The sequence below is a fragment of the Strix uralensis genome, chromosome Z (genome assembly GCF_047716275.1).
Source record: "Strix uralensis isolate ZFMK-TIS-50842 chromosome Z, bStrUra1, whole genome shotgun sequence".
NCBI lineage: Eukaryota > Metazoa > Chordata > Aves > Strigiformes > Strigidae > Strix > Strix uralensis.
Window position 1 is genome coordinate 48,516,014 of NC_134012.1, and position 19,796 is coordinate 48,535,809.

The 19,796-nt window shown below is 52.9% G+C and overlaps 1 pseudogene; it reads right to left on the reverse strand.

The window, feature by feature from the left end:
- The window catches only part of LOC141938255 (hydrocephalus-inducing protein homolog), a 56,418-nt pseudogene that overhangs the window by 11,528 nt on the left and 25,094 nt on the right, over positions 1-19,796 (reverse strand).

Genomic DNA, 19,796 nt, shown 5'->3' on the forward strand with positions numbered 1-19,796 from the left:
CCCGTGAAACCCAAGGCCTGACCACCTGGTAGTAAGACTTTGGTAAGTCACGAGGAGCATAGGACCTAGGTTTTATCACCTACCAGTGGGACCTTAAAATAAAACTAGTTTAAAATGAATACTGGTCACAGCTCCTCTGCTATAGAAAGCCACTGTAGATAAGTCCAGTGGACCTCCACTGGTCTCAATGAAACTGCTAAGCCTGGTGTACAGCCCCAGCCTGAAATGGCTTCAGGACCTTGTCATAAGATTCGCCTGCACAGGAAATCTTCACTGCTCTGCAACCAGATCTGTCCCCAAAGCAGCACCGACAAATGCAGTAATCAACACCTACAAGATTCACGGCAGGGTCCTTTTCCAGAGCAATCACACTTGGGAAAGCACATACGTGATCAGTTTTGCAGAGCATCTTCCCGAACTGGAGCCTACCATGCCTGTGCCTCCTCATGAAGGAGCAGAGGGAAGTTACCGAGGTAAGTCCTGCAGTCCCACCAGCATCCAAGCCACCTGATTTAGGGTTTGTCAAGGGTGTGTCAACCTCTGCAGTTCCCTACTCTTTTTGCTCAGTGTGGTCTGTTAGCTGGAACAAAGATGCCAGCTTTGAGTTGCCTCTTTCAGAGCTGGTCAGCAGGGATGGTGTTGGTGCTCTCTGGAAGGGCTTGATGCTCTGCACTGGACCCCCTCAGCCCTAAGAGCAGGACCCAGAGCCTGTGGGGAGCTGAGCACCTCCAAAGCTCAGGGTGGCTCTGTGGAAGTGAGGACACTCAGCTGCTCACAGGGAGCATGTCAAAGCTACCAGGATCAGACCCTTTCTGAAGTCCCCACTATCCCCAGCTCTGCAGACACAAGGACCTCTCAGGAGCAGGGGTGCACTGATGGGTGTTACCCTTGGGGCACAAGAAGATAGGGTACAAGAGGCCCTACTAACTTGAGAAGCCTCTGATGAGCGTGCTGGTCAAAGGCAGTGGCCTCTGGGGGACCAGAGGTGAGAGCTTTCTGCTGCTCCAGGGCGTGTTCCTCTATCAGCATCTGCTCCATCTGCATCTGCAGCCGAGGGTCCAGCTGAGGGAAGGAAAGGCAGTGGCTGGTTAGCAACGGTCCTTCCCAAGGCTCCCCCCTGCTTGTGTTGAGAGGGGTGATGGGGTCCTTCTGTCTTGCTGCTCAGTGTCTGTGACACCTCCTGCTCTCTTAGTCAGGGCCTCATCTCAAGGGCAATGAACTCCAGTATCTTCGCCTGCCCAGTCACTGTTATAAAAGCTGATCTGGCCAGACAAACAGACAGACAAGCCGGGAACCTTCCAGAGCTCCAAGTCTTTGCTTGCCCCCAGCCAGTGCCAAAGCAGCTCGGACAAAAGCTCTCTTGTAAAGGGAGCCACGATAAAGCTGCTGTCTCTTAGAGATCAGTCCTGGCAGCACAGTCCCAGGGCACAGTCAGGCTGCTGCTATTAAGCTCTGTAAACCTGGCAGGGCTTGGGTTGTGAGCAGCAAATACCCCAGTGATGACCTACATCTCCATCCCAAAGTACCATAAATTCAATCACTTGAGCAGGGTCTTCAGGATCTCTCCCTGGGGCAGCCCTGGGGGCAATGCTGAGCTGATGCAGGATCATGGGCAGGTTGGGTGTCCTGATGCAGGATCATGGGCAGGGAGGTCCCAAGTGCCAACAGGGCACCGGGAAGCCTGCTGCGGGCTGCAGGGGACCAAATGACACCGGGGGAGGGAGGCACGTGTCAAATGGGGCAGCAGCCATTCTCACCATGGCATCCAAGGGATCTGGGGGTGGCTCCGCGGCCACAGCCTCCCCCAGAACAACTGCTTCCTCTCTCTGGCTGTCTTCCATCTTTTCTATCACCTCCTTGAGGACCTTCTCATATTTTTCATTTCCTGAAGGAAGAAAACATCCACAAATAGAAGCATGGCACAGCGCCATTCCCATTTAAGCTGGGAAGCCCCACTTCCTCGACTCTGGCCTCTCCCAGAAACACCCTCCTCAAGCAATGTATGGAAAGTAGATGCTGCTTTTCCTCTACCAACCCTGATGTTCATTCCCACCCATCTTCCTCCCCACATAGGAGCATCTCATCCCCTGCAATGTGACGCAAATCCAACCCTGCCAAAATCCCTGCCAGCGTGTGCTCAGCTTTCCCGAGCATTTCTGTCCAGCCACCACCTTCCCAGGACTCCGACACATGCTGGCAAGCTCTGCAGGATGGTTCCTGGGGCAAAGCCCACACGGGCTCATCTGCCAGAGCCTCAGGAAGCAACTGGGGGGTTGAGTGTTGGTCTGACAGCCCTGAAACCTCCAGGCTCCATGGAGGCAGGTGTGAGCTGCCCTACGGGCATCTGACATGGAGGAGAAACAGGGGATCCTCCTGGCGAGCAGACAGGCCGTGCTCACCTTTGATGTTCCTGGACAGGTCCAAGTAGATCCTGGGAAAGGTCCCCTCTCCTTTCAGGGAGATTTCTTCTGGTTCTAGGTGACCCACTTGGATCTGGAAAGTCCTGCAGAAGGCTCCAGGCACTCCTGGCAGGTAATAGACTTTCAGGACTTGCTCCTGGCCAGGTCCAACTTAACCCTGCAGGGTGTGGGAGAAGAGGGAGGGAATGAACCAAAGAGGGTTTGGTGGAGGGATGGCTCAGATGACAGACACGCCGAGAAGGGAAGGCAGGTTCTCATATATAAGAAAGTATCAGACAACATCGCCTTCTAGCTTTCTTGTACCCAGAAGCTGAAGTCTCCTACACTAGGTCCTTCAGAGGGCTCGTAGGGATGCACTCCCCCAGGACAGACCCACAGACCGCCCCTTGCTCAGCATGAGCACAGCTCTGCCCCTAGCGGTGTTTACCCTCTGCTAGCAAGAGCCAGGCTGAAGAAATAAAAGCTCTTTTACCAGCCACTATGCAAAATAAGGGAAGTGCCCACACTCTCAGCATGGCCAGCAGCTCCTGCCACAGCACATCAGCGGTTCCCAGGCTGGTGTTGAAGGGCCTGACCCCTTATAAATGATCCCAACCAAACACCTCCTGCCTGTGCGGTTACACCGGGGGTGCGTGAGCCTATCCAGACTCACGGTGACCTGCAAACATGCATCTCTGGAAAGGCAGGAGCAGAGACTAGGACAAGATCTAGGGAAGGTGTTGCCAGGAAGGGCACCTCCTCTCCAGGCTTCCAGAAAGCTGCCTGAGCCCCAGGCTAGGCTCCCGCCAGCCAGGCTGAGAGCAAATGCAAGCAGACAGCAACATAGCCTGGGGTGACGGGACACAGCCGCAGCTTTCCTCGGCTCACCCTCTGTACACTGGGCTGGACCCTTGGCTCCCCACTCCCCTTCATGCTGCAGGGAGAAGCTGCTGAGCGGGACAGATCCTGCCACTTGGTCCCCTGAGCCCCTGGTGCAGCGCAGAACACAGCTGCAGCAAAAGCCAGCCCTGCCAAGCTGCCAGTGCCAATGGGGCTGTCACAGCAACTGATTGCGCGGGTCTGAGCAGAGCTGGGTCTTTGGAAGTTCGCAGGAAGAGGGCATCAGTGTGTCACCCCTTGTAGGAGACAGGCATGAGGAAATGTGAACGCCTTTGGCTTCTTCTTCCCACTGCAAAAAGGGACTAGACAGGAATGCTGCTCCAGCCCAAAGACAGCAACACAGGACTGAGAAGTTGGGATGGTGAGATGCTGCAAAGTCCTCTCCTCACTGTTCCAGCCCTGCTCCTGTCTGGCCCCCTCACTGCCCCACAAAGCTGCTGCGAAGCAGCAAAGCTGGGGGAGTGGGGGACCGGTACAGGGGCTGCTACAATTTCTGGCAAAGCAGCTTCATGCCCAAGTGAGAGCATTTAAGTCCCGCTCAGTGCTGGCAGGGGACTGGCAGGGTGTGCTACAGGCAGGGACAAGGAGTAAGCCCTGTCCAATCACACACCCTGGGAAAGGTGACTCTCAGGAGAGCCGGCACAGTGTGGCTCCAGTGCCCGCACAGCTGGAGCACTCAGCAGTTGGGGTCCCCAGAGCCACCGAAGCACTGGTGCCTCCGGCCGGTGGCTGCTGTGTGACAGCAGGGTCACCCGCCGGCAAAGGCCGTGAAGGGCGATGAGGACCACGCTTGCTTGACCCTCCCTGCCTCCCAGTAGCAGCTGCTTGCAGCCCTGTCTCTCCTGTCTGCTTTTGTGGGTTGTTTTCTTTTTTTTTAATTTTGTTTTTTTCCCCTACAACCCCCTCCTGGGCAGCCTGACCCAGAGCCAGGGTCAATCACTCGCGCCACCTCCGTACTCACTGTGCTGGGCAGGACCAGGGGCACGCCGGGCAGAGGGCTGTCTGCGGTGCCTGCACTGGGCCTTAGCACCACGTAGGTGAATCCCATCTTCCCGCTGTTCGGCAGGGTGACCTCTGCTTCGGTGACTTTGTTAAACAGCTGAAGAGAGGACAGAGGAGTGGGAAGCTGAAGGCACAGGCCTGATACTGGGAACCTCCTTCTGCTTTCATTGGGATGCGAGCAAATGAACTCAACACAGGAGAAAAGCAGAGGCAGAGGAGGTACGGGCACTTGAGTCTCCCAGGTTAACCTGGAGAAGCCACCGCCACAGGGCACCCCTTAGCCCTACACAGGAACAGATACTGATGGCGGCATGCAGAGGGGCAATGCCAACCACAGAGATCAGTCATAAGGAAACCAAGGAGGAGACAAGCTCTCTGCACCTCATGGTGTCATCTCACACCCAGCTGGAACAAAGGAGGTGGCATCAAGACATTGCAGAAGAAAAAGCACCTGCAGTGACAGCAAAATGGGAGACAGGGCAACAGCTGGAAATATCTGTGGGGTTTTTAACCAAAAAGAAGTGGGGATTATTCTAGGACATTCTCTCCAGCTACAGTGACTGGGAAGCCCAAGTTAACTTCCTCCCTCGTTTATTTTGTTGATTAATCAAGAACATCAAAAGAGAGCACCTCCTTGGACCTCAGGCTTTAGGAGTGGATCAGCAGATGGATGTCTTGGGGCACGTCCCTCTGGAGATCACCACTGGGACCCTGCCTGCCCCAGGAGGTGCTGTTAGTTACCTTGAGGAGGAGGAATTCCCAGCTGGAGGGGGGTGGAGATGGCCTTTAAAAACCAGCTTGAATGCAGGACATATCACTCCAAGGTTGTACTTCCAAGCCATAGAGCCAACAAAGTAGTTGGGAAGGGGAGAGAGCCCTAGCCCTAGGTGGGTGGCAACCCGCCGGTGATGGTTTCACGACAAGGACCTCGGCCAAGAGAAGCGTGTGGTACCTGCAGCCTGTAGTCGATCTCTGTGATGTCTAGGAGGTAGCTGATGAGCGAAGCCTCTCCACTTAGCACGATGTCATAGGTCGGGCCTCCCTCCACCCTGCACAGCACCATGACATGGGCGATGATATTTGTGTAGCCAAAGAAGGTGAACATGATCCGCTGGCTCTCACCTGGCTGCAGCACACCGTAGAGCGGCAGGACATCGAAAACCTGGAAGTAGGCGAGGAGAGATCAAGATGTCGAGCATGGAAACTGATGCAGAAGAGCACCCATGGCTTGGAGCGAAGTACAGGCGTGGCTGGAGGGGGCTCTTCCTCAAACACAGGCAAAATCACCCTAATCTCATCCTGTATCCATTCCACTTACCAGCGGAGGGGCCACGGGAAAAATTTTCTCCCATACTCACTCATTAACGCATTAATTAGTACACTACATATTAAAGTAATTTGGGCTGTCTCCTGGCAGCAAGAAATTCTCTTCACTGCAGAACTTGCCTTTAAAAGCACCTTTTACTGCCTTAAGAAAAACAGAGTATTCGGAGGTGAAAGCCCTTAGAGCTGGGGAGGGAGGACTCCAGCCCAGCTCATCTGACTCCTGATGCTTTTCACTCTCTCCGATTTGCATGCTGCGCTCTCTCAAGATGCTACAGCAAAAGCTACTGCAGAAATTTCCTGTTGACCACTTGATTAGCAACAAGATGAATAATGCCCTCCATAGCTGCTGCACAGGTCAACCCTACGACACGTCCTGCGTGGCCTCTCCAGTGACCAGTTGCTTCAGCAGCGCTGTGCGATGGGCTTGGAGGGACGTGAGGCCACTCTGCGAGCAGCATCGAGGGCCACCAGTGGGAGGGGGGCTACATAACTGCTTGCCACACTGGAAACACGGCACAAGATGGATTCCCATTTACCTCCTCCATTCCCAAGGTGACGGGCTCTGCCTCCACAAACTGCATCAGTCTGTTGATCCCCACCAGGCTCTGAGTCTCCACAGCACCTTCCAGCTCCGCAGCAGTGGATGGCAGCAACTGGAAAACAAGCATCATGGGCTGCAGTAAGCAGCTGGCTGGTCTGGGTGAGACCACTCTGCTGCAGGCTCCACCACCTCATCCAGCCAGGAGCAGCTGAGATGGGACCTGGGCGCAAATCAAGTATGGGTATGTCCGTGCCATCCGTTGAGAGTGGGTCCAAGCCCACCCACAGGTGAGACACGGGCTCCATCTGCACTTCCTACGCACAAGCTTGCATGGGGAAGCTGAGTGCACTCAGCCCTCAGTCCTGGCAGAGACCTCAAGGGCATTTTGCACCCTTGTGCCAGCCCAGCTTTGCTCACTCCTGCCCAAGGAATGTGCCCAGAACCCCAAGCCTCGACAGGTTAGGTTCTTCATGACAAAAACAGGAACACAGCTGCAAGTGAGAAGTATCAAAACCAGGAAAATAAGGACTTGGCACAACTATTCCATTTCAGAGAGTGCTTAGGTTTCATCTCGTGCAGCCATCAGTGCTGGAGAGCTGAGGATCTCCACCAGGTCATTCTCTTGAACAACACCTTCCTGAAGAAGGCAGCCGAGGTGTTCTTCTGTCTTGCAGCAGCTGAGAGCTGGTGTTTGACCTCAGAGGTGCCATCTTTCAAAAGGAACCTCATCCCTGGGCTTCTGATCCCTAATTTAATAAGCGAGGGCTTTGTGAGTGCTTTTGAAATGTAGTAATACCTGCTTCTTCAGTAACGTGAAGAAGTGCTTTGTGCTGGGGCCTTGACATCAGCAGAATCTGCAAGAATATTTATGGGACATCTTTACACCTAATCAGAGGCTACACCTCCCCGGTAGATGAAGCTCAGAATCAGAAGATTCAATGCTCTTTCTCTCATCTTCACATTTTCAAGCCTAGCAAAGCTTTGCCAAGCGCCTGTTCCCAAAGATTCTAACCCGCATATTTCCTAGGCCTATGGTCTCCCACCTCCCCAGGGAGGTTATGTGGTACAGTGACACAAGCGGAAGATGAAGCTGCAATCCAGACATATCCTTTGAGGCACTTTTGGATCCTACTTAGCCATATCTACTTGAATTTCTTTGCTTTATTTCTGCATACATGGCAACAAAGCAGGAAATAAAGATGATTCCACCCTTCTATCTGAAAACATTCAGCCACACTATTCTTTACGTCTACAGGGTATCATTTCTCCTGATTCAGAAAAAATGTGCAGTTATAATGTTAAAATGACCGATATTTGGATGTGAGCAGATGCAACCCCTCTCCTTGAACTTAATGCCAACGCCAGTGCTTTCAGAACTTCCCATGCTTTCCTGCATCCTTTTTTACTGCCCCAGGAGCAGCCTCTGTCCCACACAATGCAGAACAAGGCGCCAGTTCCCACTAGCATGGACGTCGAGTTCCAAAGCACCGAGGTTCACCAGGAAGGTCAGCAGACCAAAGGCCATTTTCCATGCCAGGAGGAAGAGACAATGACTTTGCAAAGTCTCATTTTATCAAAGACAGCTCTGTGGCCATCCCTGCAATACTGCAGGTTTCGGGTGAAGGCAGAGACATAAAAACAGGCGGCTCCAGCTGGGGTTGAGAAGGTGGTACATGGAGATCACAGTACTTGGCACAGCTTGATACAGGAAGGAAACTGGAAGCCTTCACATCATGATGCAGATAAAAGCCTCATTTTACAGTGTAAAAACAAGCCAAAAAACCCCCAAACTCAGCATAGGTCCGTAGGATCTGAGAGGGCTTCTCCAAGCAAAGCTATCCGATTTCTCCCTCCTCAGAAGCCCCGTGTCCAGCCACTGGCCCTGCTGCCCAGCCCGCCCTCAGGGCACATGACAGCAGGGCAGCAAAAAGGGGGATGGGCACAAGCACGGCTTTTTGGTGGCAAGCTGGGGGAGGCAACGCAAGCAGTAGGTGTACAAGAAAATCTACCTTTGCTTCCAGGGAGTCATCTGCATCTGCTGGCTCTTGGGCAGGATCCCCTGCGGCTCCCAGGGCTTTGGCTGGTTCCTCCACACCTCCATCCCTGCAGCTGCTCCCTGCAGACACCGAGCACTTGGACCAGGCTCCCTCCTCCTTTGGTGGTTGGGGTTTGATGAAAAATTTAGGTACTGGAGGGCTGAACCTGGAAAATAACATAACTTTGATTGTGGACCTGCAGTGGGAGGGAGGGAAGCCTGCACGAACAGCTCCTCAGCAGGATGCGGCCCCCGGCTGGGCACTGGTGGTGTGAACTCAGTAATGGGTCTGACCCAACAGCTCCGAAACCAGGATGGAGCAGGTCAGCATATGGGGCTGCCTAGGGATGACGCTGGTATAGCGGCAGCGCAGGCAGCTGGCAACTGGTTGCAAGGAGAAATGGAAGAGGACACAGGTGAAAGCCTTGTAGGGAGGTAAAAAGCACAGCAGGAGAGGAAGAGATACACAAACTGTGCGAAAAGGTGAACCTGAGACACAAAGGGGCAGATCCGGACAGCAACAAGCCAGTGCAGACCCACCAGTGCCCTCCCGAAAGCACCCACAGCTGCAGACTGTGCCTCCCCCACCCAGAGAGCCAAAGCAAGAACTTCTGCAGCTCTACCAGGTGCTAATCCGGAATATTTCCCCTGTCACCCACCCGCAGCTGCAGGTCAGCACAAGCAAGCAGCAATGCCCGAGGCTTTCTCCAAGTGCCGTACGGCAGGAGCAGGGATAAGCCCGGAGTCTGCTGTGCCCTAACCCCGACAGAGCCCAGCACCGTGCGGGGGCACCCATGGAGCCCGGTACGGGACACCCCCACACACACGGGGCAGCGTGGAAAGACACGCTGAGCAACTCCAGGCAGAGACTCACAACTGAACAGCCCATTGATCCCTGAGGAGCACCGAAGCAGCAGCGATTGGTGCTCCGGGAAAGGAAGCTTTGGTCATTTTTAATCAATACACAGCAAATGCCGATGACAAGGTTCAGCTCCTGCTGTGCTGCCGGTATTCCCTGGCTGTGAAACAACGGCTCCAACCGCACCTCGCGCTAAAAGGGCAGCAGCTCTGCTGAAACAAGGCTATAACCGATGTGGCACTTACCAACGGCATGATCACCTGCCCAGCAGCTTCTAAACGCAAACCATTTGAGGACCAATTTGGCAAATGATTCAGCAAAGCAGTTCAACAGCTCATCTTACTGACAGGACTGAGTTGATAGTTGGACCAACACGTGTCAGTAAAGAGTGTTCGGTTTAACATTTTCAAACATTCCCAGTGACTCAGACTACATTCCCTGTTTCAAATTGCAGCAGGTGCTCACAGTAACTCTGTTCACCCTTCTGATGCCCCATGGAGGACACACTGGAACCATGCCTGCCTGTCACCACACCTATCTGCAAGTGTTCCCGAGGGCAAACGAGGCCCATCTTTTACAGCAATGTGGGTGCTTCCTTCCCAGCTGGGAACTCAGTGCCTTTAACGACGTGCTCCCAAATGAGTACTTGTCTCTAGCTTTGCAGCTCATCATTTAAGGCTGGTTTCCATTTCTGGATTAGAGGCTCTGTGCCTCACAACCCCCAAGAGATCCCACCTGACTTGTCCTTCCTGCAACCACATGCAAGAACAAGGCTCTGCCCAGGCGAGCTGCCCCAAGCAGGGACCGATGAGCAGCAGCGCTGTCACTCCTCCCCAGCCCCCCCTCTGCCTGCTACTGGGACCACATGGGGGACACCAAAGGCGACCTCAGCACCGTCCACGTGGAAGAGCAAAGCAGGACTGGAGGGGACGAAGGCATGCGCTTGCCCCTGCAGAGCATCGCCCATCTCCAGTCCCACCAGTGCAACCTTCGCTCCTCTCAGCCAAGGCACCTTAACAAGTATTGGGGTGCCCTGAGGGGTGACCCACCTGCTCAACACCTCCAGCAGCTGCTACCTTGGGCATCTGCCTCAGGATAAAATAAATCCAGCTCATCTGCAACAACGGTGCCTCCGGGCAGCCTGCAGCTGAACACTGCCTGTCCCTGGTGATAGGGAGATGCCCGCAGCGCAGGGGCAGACACACCCAGGGCCAGGAACACCTCGAAGCTCTCCAGCTACACACCAGTCCATGCACCAGTTCAGCGCATGGGTCTGACCATTGTCATGGTGATGGTCCCAAAACTGCTAGCTGTGACCCATCCTAGCCAGGAAATGAAAGCGCAGCTCTCAGAGCTGCTTGTGATAAATACTGTAGGTTAAGAACAGCTCCTGAGGAGAGGTAAACCCCCAAGATGCAAAATCCACAATCACTTATGAAATTACCCTTAGCTTTATAGAATGGCTTGAGGCAACTTCATGGGATCATGGTGCCTAGACAACAATATTTTTCTCTCTAAAGCAGAAGCCTCTGGGACCTGGTGCTGGGAGATGATGTGATTAGTGAGCCCTGCTGTGGAGAAGCACAAAGCATGGTAAGGGACTTTTTCCAGTGAGGGAAATCAGAATGAACAACAAGAAATGTAACATGAAAAGGAAGGGAGAGAGGAACCCAAGGTGTCAATAGAAAGCTGATCCCTGGAACAAGAAATCTTCCTGGTGCTGAAGAAAAGGGGGTTGTCTTCAAAAAGGAGAAGAAAGGGGAAGATAACAAGATGCTCAGCATCAGCCCAAGCTTTAGGCAGCTCTTGCCCTCCAGCACCTTCTGGCCAAGGCTGTGAATGCAGGGAGGTAGGCAAGGAGCAGAGAGCAGCTCCTCCACCTGCAGAGAGGACCCATCCCAAACCAGAGGGGCTGAAGGGCTGTGGATGTGCCTCCACCAGCACCATGGAGCTGAGAGATGGAGTCTCCTGACATAAGCAGGTCATCCTGGAGCTGGAGGGGCTGAAAGCAAGGGGTTAAGCCCTCCATGTCCATCTCACCCAACCTGGCCACCCCTCAGGTGAGACAAAATGCATCCAGGAATTAACAGTGGGGATTTAATGGGAGTATGGGAGGATTGACACCAGGGGGAGAGGAGTCCTTCCTGCTAAGGCCAGGACAACCTTGTGTCACCCACTCTCCCCAACCTCCTGTTAAAAGTATCTCAGCCTGTCTCTTGGTTTCTGAGCCTGCTAGGGCCACAGCTTCTCACAGCTTCCCACACCCACCTCCCAAAATACAGGAGCTAGAAATCCCACCACTTCTGCAAACTACATGTGAAGATTCACACAGGATGATGTGACCTGGCTGGCTGAGGCTGTGCGAGAGCCAGCAACATGAGGACCGTCCCCCCAACCCTGCAGCGCTGCAAGAGGAGTGCCCCAGCTCCCCACAGCCCCGGCCAGCACCAAGGACATGAGCCAGAAGCCACCACCCCTTCACATTAAATGCCAGAGTTTTAACGGTGCTGAGACTGCTTCCTAGTGCATGGCACCCACGTGTGGAGCATCCTTGCCCAGGTCCCCAAGGACCACCCACTGGTGCCCCCACTAGCCATGGCACTGGGTGAAAATAAGCCTCCCAGCAAAGCACGAGCTCTTCTCAGGTCATCACAGGGAAAAGCACCAGAGACCGCATGCCCGTGAGGCACCTGAACAGGCTACAGGCCCCTACAGTGCACTTTTATTTCTCCTTCTGGCCATCAGATGCATATTAAAAAGGCACTTTGGAGCCAGCTACAGACAGCTCAAGAGTGTTTGCTGCTGAAAACAAAATAATATAATACAGGTGCAAACCAAAAGCCTTTCCAGCGCACGGTGTGGGAACACTGGGCTTGAGCTGGGCCAACTGGCCAGCAGCTGAGGAAGGCAGTGGTGAGGGTTTGCCCTCATCAAGAGTGACTATTGAACAGCATTTCATCCAAATGGCCCTGAAGCCTATTTCTTTGCTTGGATAAATTCCCCTGCTGAGCTAAGGTTTGTGTATTTACTGAACCACCCACTGAAATTCAGACCAGGCAGCAGAGAGACAGAGAAGAGAAGCAACATTGCTGCGGTGAGATCCGACACCTCCAACTCCTGTCTTGCACATGCTGGAAGGGATTAAGCTGGATTTGGCATTCATCTAAATGCAGCGAGCGGTCCCACTGTGACCAAGTATTAATTAACTCGAAGTTCATACACAATTTCAACAGCCACTTACTTATCCAAGTCAAAAAAATGTCAGTTTTGAGAGATGAGGGAGAATTTTGATTTCTTGTTTGAAAACAGAAATTGTGTGGGAATGGATGCAGCGGAAGTGAAGTGTCTCATGTTCCTGGGGCAGCAACCAAAGCTCGCCAGCACCTTTAAGCAGGAGCCACAGGATTTGATTTTTGGGTGCACAAGACTCCTCGGCTCCTGCTGAAGCCCACAGACCTTGACCATCCCATCACTTTCGATGAGAAGAGTCAGAGGAGGGTCTGAGGCCCCTCAGGCTCCATCTGACAGGGCTCGTGCCTCTCCCAGAGTACTTCCACGGGATGTGGCTGGTCCAGTTTTGCAGGGGACAGGCACTAAAGCTCCTCAGGCACTTTGGTTCAGCTGAAGCTGGACTAGGGCCAGCCACCACTGGCATCGCAGGCACAGTGGCTCTTTGTGGAGATCATCCTTTGGCAGCAGTACTTCCCTCTCTTGACAGGTCACAGCCCTGGACGAAGTCTCCACTGACTTTACCGGAGTTATTCTGACTTGCATTGCTTTTACAGATGGCAAAGCATGACCCAGTAAGTCCTCCCCTTCCTTGTGCTTTGCACATCAGCCAGGTGATTTATAAGCATCAGGTGAGCTCCTGATTCTCTATCAGATAGAAAAATGCTTCTCAATCCGACTCTGCCCAGAGGTCCCTCCGATCAAATCAGTAGCTCTAACAATAAATACAATTACAGTCTTTGTTCAAAATTAAACAAGCCCTGACAGCAGTATTTTGCAGATGCTATTTAAAGTAATCCGTACCAATTACAATTGTACCAGATGCTTCAAAAATCATCTCTGCCAACAGACGACTGTATTGACTCCCGTGACTGATAGCAAAGGAGGAGAGATGTGCTCCAGCCGTCTTTGTGGCAGGGATCTGGACACTCACCATTTCAGGATGCTTTCAGGGGGACAAGCGCTAGAGCTTGGAAACACAAAGGGTGTGTCTGCAAGGGTGAAGAATACTAGGAAACAGGGGGGAGCAGAAGAAGTGCTTGAGCATAACCAGCTGAGAGCAGCAGGATGCTCCTGGGTGATTAGAAAGGCAAGCAGGAGGCTCCTGGCCCTGGGAAGAGAGAGGTTCTCAATCTCCTCTCCTTAGGGAAAGGCTGCAGGAGGCCGAAGCTGGATCTCAACAAGTTTGTAAAAGGGGTGAACAGGACAGTCTGAGGTGGTAGGGGCCAGGCTGGGTGGGCTTGGCAGGCCAGTTTCACCCTAAAGGAAGCCAGAAAGCAGCTCAAGCCTGAGCTGGGGCATCCTGGGGGTTGAGGACCAGCAGGTACCTGGGCTCTGCCCAGGCAGCCATGCGCTCTGGGTGCCTCGTTGCACCCCGCGGCAGCACGCAAAGACCTTGCAACCCCTGACCAAGCAACCTCCAGAGCACAGGGGCTCACAGCTGCACCACAGGAAAAGCCAACCACGGCCCCTCTGCCCACCACCTCGCATCACTGTCCCTGCACGGTGCCAAGAGCAGAGCGAGGAAAAGGAGGGAGATGCAATGACGGTGCATGTCCTGAAGTCCTCACCTAGAAGGAAACGTCCCTGCTCATCTTGACAGCATCTGCTGAACCCCAGGAGGTGTCTCCACCAGCCCGCACTGGTGCAGGCTGCCCAGCATGCCCGGGGTAGGCAGCGATGCCACAGCGCACCCTCCCAATGGGGCTCTGCAGCGGGTCACCACAGGGAAAGACAGGAGAAGGTAAAGCAGCAACGATAACTAACGCAGAAGGAGAAACAAACCAAAACAAGCTCCAGTTTCATATACTTCCGAGGGTCGCATCCCCAGATCACTCAGACAGACACTGAAGCTCCACCCCCTGAGTACACCAGCACCGCCATCCACCTCCTGTCCAGAGGAGCAGGGTTTGTGGCACCAGCAGAAATCACAGATTTAAGGCTGTGCATGGCGAGTTAACATCACTGCTGGGTTATTATTAAAGGTCACTCCCATAGCACAACTTAATTACCCCCTGCTTTACCAAGAGCAAGGCAGAAATACTCCCAGGAAACGTGCTCACAGTCCAATGGCCCCACTGAGCTCCTGGGGCCGGGGCAAGGGACGAGCAGACAGGATTGGCCTGGTCCAGGTGACACCGGGGACAGCTGGGGACAGCTGTGGGGTGATGGAGGCAAGTGGGTGAGGGAGAGGTGACAGGTACCACCAAAGAGGAAGCAAGCAAAGCAAGCTCACAGTTGGAAGGGTTTCACACAGAGGAGAAAGATGACTCTCCCAAGGGCGGAGCAGCTGAAAAGGCGGCATTAATTGAGTTAGGCACTCTCAAAATGCATGACATGCCAGCTGGCCCAGAAGGACCCTTGGGGTGCCCAAACCCCCAGGACTCCTGCCTCCTGCTACAGGAAGCGGACGGTGGGAAATAAACCAATCCTTCTCGCACCAGCCTACACCATTAACTCTGGGGTGGGCACCTCTTTGGGCTGCCCCGCTCTTTGCAGAGCCCCATTAAATCTCCCTGGGACCTGAAGTCCTCCCCAGGCTGCTGTGCTGTAGAGAGCTGAAGGTTTCCCCTCTCCTTACCCCTGGCTGCCTCCATCTCCAAGTCAGGAGACACAGATTTATGGTGATACATCCCTGACATCCCAAAGTCCTCACCTGGCCTGTGTGAACATGGGGTCCATACTGCCTTAACCCAACTGCTACTTGTTCTCTGAGTTGGCAAAGACAAACCACCTGCTTCTGCAAGCAGCGTGGCAATCTGTCAGAGTTCAAGGATCACCTGGACAATGCTCTTAGTCATATGATTTCATTCTATGTGGTCCTGCGAGGACCACGGAGTTGGACTTGATGATCCTTATGGGTCCCTTTCAACTTGAGATATTCTATGAATCAATGCTCCTGCGCAGCTACAAGGGCAGTAGTAACAGCAGGTCTTCCCACTGTGGCTGTTTTCAGGGATGAAGAGATGGACCAGGTGGATAAGAGATGATTTTTTTATAACAGGCTCATTTTACAGAGTCTATCACAGCATGGAGTGGCTCCTCACCTAAGAGCACATGGAGCTGGTGGCTGTGGCCAAAGAAAACATTGGCAAAGAAACCATTGTGGGACCAAAACACTGGCTCTGGCTTTTAGAGGAACAGCAAGCATTGCTTCTGCTCCACGCCGGGACAGTTTCCTGTGTCCTTGGTGATACAAGAGGAAAACAGAGCACTGGCACATGCCAGGCAGATCCCACTCTTTCTGAAAAAGAAATACACGATGATGTTTTGGGAAATGATCTCCCTGACTGGTATTCTCCTCATCTGCCTTAAACCAGCCAGTCAGCAGCAAGAGATCTGAAACCCACCCAAAACCCATCCTGCCCATCCACCATCCCAATATCAGCCTCTCGAGGGGAAAGAGTGGCTGTACACAAGGATGAGCACCAGTTTCACTGTCTTGTGAGTGTCCAGCCTCACGCAGGACAAAATCCCTGTTCTCTGGAAGGGTTTTTGCTGCCCATCCCTGTCTCGGCAGCAGCCAGCTCAGGGCTGATGACGGGACCAGCAGGGAAGCTGGGCTCTCCATCACCTCTGCACTAGGCAGCACCTTGGACTAGAAGGAATCAGCACAAAAATCCCCTGTGCAGATTTACACCCAAAAAGATGTGAAGATTTGGCACCTGGATTCAAATTTGGCTTGAGCCTCTTTTTCTAAGAGTTTAAAGATTTCTCACCTACCCTCTGAAGACAGGGATGCACCAGGAAAGAGCACAACGATACTAGAGACGGCACTCTTGGGCAGAACGATGCCAGTGGGCTCAGAGGGATTTTCCCTTAAGGAAAGCTGTTTGATGCATAGCTTGCTGGAAGCAGGAAAAGAGTGAAGGGTGAGAAACAGCTGGCGAAATTACAAGAAACAAGGTCTAGAAAATTTTGTCACCGTACTCCTCATTGCCACATGCAGTGACAGCAGGTCAGCAAATAAAGGACTATAAATAGCCCATCCTGCCCCCCAGATTTCATCTGGTGGCTTCACTACTCAGTGCTCTACCAGAGGGATGACAGGGAAGCAACAGCAGCAGTCCCTGAATCGATGCTCTCGCTCTACCTCAGCCAGGCTATGACAGCAAGCCGTTCCCATGAACAACAGAAAAATTAAAAAAAAAAAAATCAACATTTTGTTTCATAAACATTGAAGCTCTGCAGAGACCGGCCTTGAGCAGCAGCCTCCTGCCCAGAGGGAATTGAAGGACGAGTCATCCAGGCCGCAGAGGCATAACATCATTTATAGGGAGAAGGATGCTGTTTGCAGTGCAAACGTACCTTGGGTTCCTGCTGCGTGCCCCGGGTAATGAAGATGTCCAGAAAGCAAAGACAGAAGTCAGCTGCTCCCCAGGTTTGCTAGCTGAACATCGCTGACAGAGCAAGACGTCGTCACCTTCCAGACAGCGTTTGCTGACCGGCTACAAAACCAGAAGGCAACCCCCATCCCACCACAGCCTGCTCGGGGCGTGGGTGACACTGGGACACCTCCCACACTTTGTCCTGAGACAGTCAGCTGCCCGACAGCACCTTGGGTAGGACGTGCAGCGCTTTTCACCCAACCAATGTTTTCTCCTTCGCCCTCCCTACGCTCAATCTGCTCCTCCAACAGCCTGGGGCTGCTCCCCAGTCCCCGAGGCGAAGGACAGCTCTCAGGGTCTGTCACCCTGTGCAAAGGAGGAGGCTGAGCCTCAGAAAACCCAAGAGTAATAGTTAAAGCAATTCTCACGCAGCTGTTCTGGGCTCCAGCCTCCACCGCAATGGCCCAGGTGAAAGTCCTCCAGGTGTGCGACAGCGTAATGGGCAGTCAGAAGCCCTGGGGCAGCAGAAGCTGTCTCAAACCTGCAGTCAGGCTCCCAGGAGCACTACCAGAAGGTGCCATGCCCAGGCCTGGGGCAGGCTGGCTGACTCGCCAGCACGTGAGCTGGGAAAAGAGCAGCACCGTGCTGGAAAAGGCACAGAGATGGAGGGTGCATGGTGACAGCAGAGAAGAAAGAAGCTTACAGACATGTTGCAAATAGAAAATCATCAGCCCCCCAACCTTTGTCCCGATAAAGCATCACTGTACCACACCTAGTATGCAGGTTTATGTCTCTAAGATTGATTGGTAACAGCATATGCTCGCTTACGCCTGGCTCCAAACCCCTCCCTGGCAATCATTTTATTTACCTTCCATTCTCTCTGGGTGCAACAGGCAGCAAATTTCCAGGTCTCCCTTGCTCCAGCTCCCCAGTGTCTCTCCACAAGCACAGAGCCTCTCCATCAGCTGCCACCCCAGAGGTGAAGCCTGCCTGGCACCAGTCCTTGCTCCAAGACACTCCATCTCTGAGAAATAAGAGGCCACTTTTCCCTTACACCAAGCAAAACACTTCTCTGCTGCTGCCAAACCACATGGAGCTGAAGGCCGCATTCAGCAGCACGTTTCCATCACGACTCAGCCCTTTTCTAACTTACCCACGGGATTTAAGCAGGAAAAGCAGCACCCATGGGGCTACCAAAGCCCAAAACGTACTGCCCTGAGGAGCTGATGGCACTGGGGGATGAGGAGGGGGTATGGTCTACTGTCACCCATCTGAGACTCCCCAGCACCAGGGGCACGGTGGATGGGTGCATTTCGGATGTACATGCTCGCTGCTGCTGTTGCTACCTCTCCCCTCCGCTGGCTGACAGAGGACTGCTGTCAGATTTTTGCCTTGCGCTGTTTTTCACTGCCTGCATTTTCCATTTCTTCCTTGTTACAAAAACAACAAAGCAGAAACCCCATCAAATATAACAGAGAGTTGGGGTTTTCTGGTCAGTAACAAGGCTGGGATCTGGCTCGCAAGGTCCCTGCACTGCAACCTGCCAGGGGACATGGAAGGAGAGAGGGCGGAGGAATGAGAAGTTACTAATGCTGTAGGAAGACCCACTTGGGAGGAGAAAGGCTCCTGGTTGGTTCAAAACACATTGGCTGAGAAAATCCTGGATGGAAAGGAAAGAGTCATTTTCTACATGTTTAGCTCAACAAACCCTTTCCCCAAAGAATCTACTGGCAATTCATTATGCTGGATTTGTAGCTACGAAGTTCCCACTCTCCAGACACGCCAGATCAATACGCAGAGGGGGTCTGACATGTGCCACAGAGGTGCAGAGCTCCCTGCTGATCCATCCTGGCACACGGACTGATTGGTGTGTGTCAGCTCTGTCCCAGGGAGGAAACGTGTCTCGCGTGAAGGGGACAAAGAGGTGATGCAGGAGGAGCAATGCTCAAAGTAAATGACAAGGCACAGGTCCTTAACAGAGGATGAAAACTCTAGAGAACAGCGAAGTTTGGGGATGAGCCTTTGGCAGCCTTTGTCACAGGTCTCAAAAAAAAATCCTTGTATATCCTTTGGGATTTAATGTCTTCCTTTTGATGGGAAAGCCAAACAGAGCTGAGGAGCTGGATACTGCCCTTGGAAAGGGGGACAAATCAGTGTTTCAGGAAGAAACCTTTAAGGTAAGAAATATGATAAAATGTCCAAATTTGACTCCAGACCTACTGTCTCCTGCTGGGTGACTCTGGTGACCCATTCCAACGCTGCAGAAAACATCTTGGTGCAAAGGCTTAACTCAGCTTTGAGCTATCAAAGGCCCAAAGGGTGAGGAGAATGTATTCTCAGTCTGTCTCTAACCACGTAGAGGTCTAGAAGAAGAGTAACCGTGAGAGATTTATGGCTCAGCAGCGCCAGAGAAGGGACCTGGGTTGGCGTGAGTTGGGCACGTCCAACCACACAGCAATGCTTGGAGTGTGTTACTTATATGATTGCTCTGCTCAAAGCAGCAGCAGTGATTAAAGGGTAAGTAGGAAAAATAGGTTGAACAATTAGAAGAAAAAAAGATCTAAGCACGCAGTCTTGTCCAGGCAGAGGAACAACATTTTTCTCTCCTGGCCAAAATAAACATGTGTGTCTGATTGATGGTGGGAGTCTCTGATGATCGGCTCCAGCAAGGTCAGATGGATGGATGGTTAAACTCTATTGATCTCACCTTCATGAGTCCTGATGTTTGATTCCCTCGATGTCAGACTGGGTGAGTTTGATCTGATAATTTAGAATACTAACAGTGCTTAATGTGGACCAGAAATAATATCTGACATGCTGCCCTTCTGCCAGGCTCTTAATGAGCAACTTGAGGTGTTAATAGCTTGGAGACCATCTTCATTTCCAGCTCTGCCACGGAGAATCACATGGTGTCTGCTGAGGGACCCACAGAAAGTACATTTCTGCTTAATTAACATACAGAGCAGAAAAGGGAGCTGCCACAACGCCCCCAGTGCTAACGAGCCAGTGAAGGGGCTATGCCAAACCCTTTGGAGCAGAGGCTGCTATCCTGCCAGATGCTCAGGACCCTCAACTGCTACCGACTCAGCAGAGTTGGGTGACTCAGCATCCCCTGGAAGAACAAGCACCTGCAGGCTCGGGTCCTAAGCCAGTTTAGGTGGAGACAGGGTAATTAAAA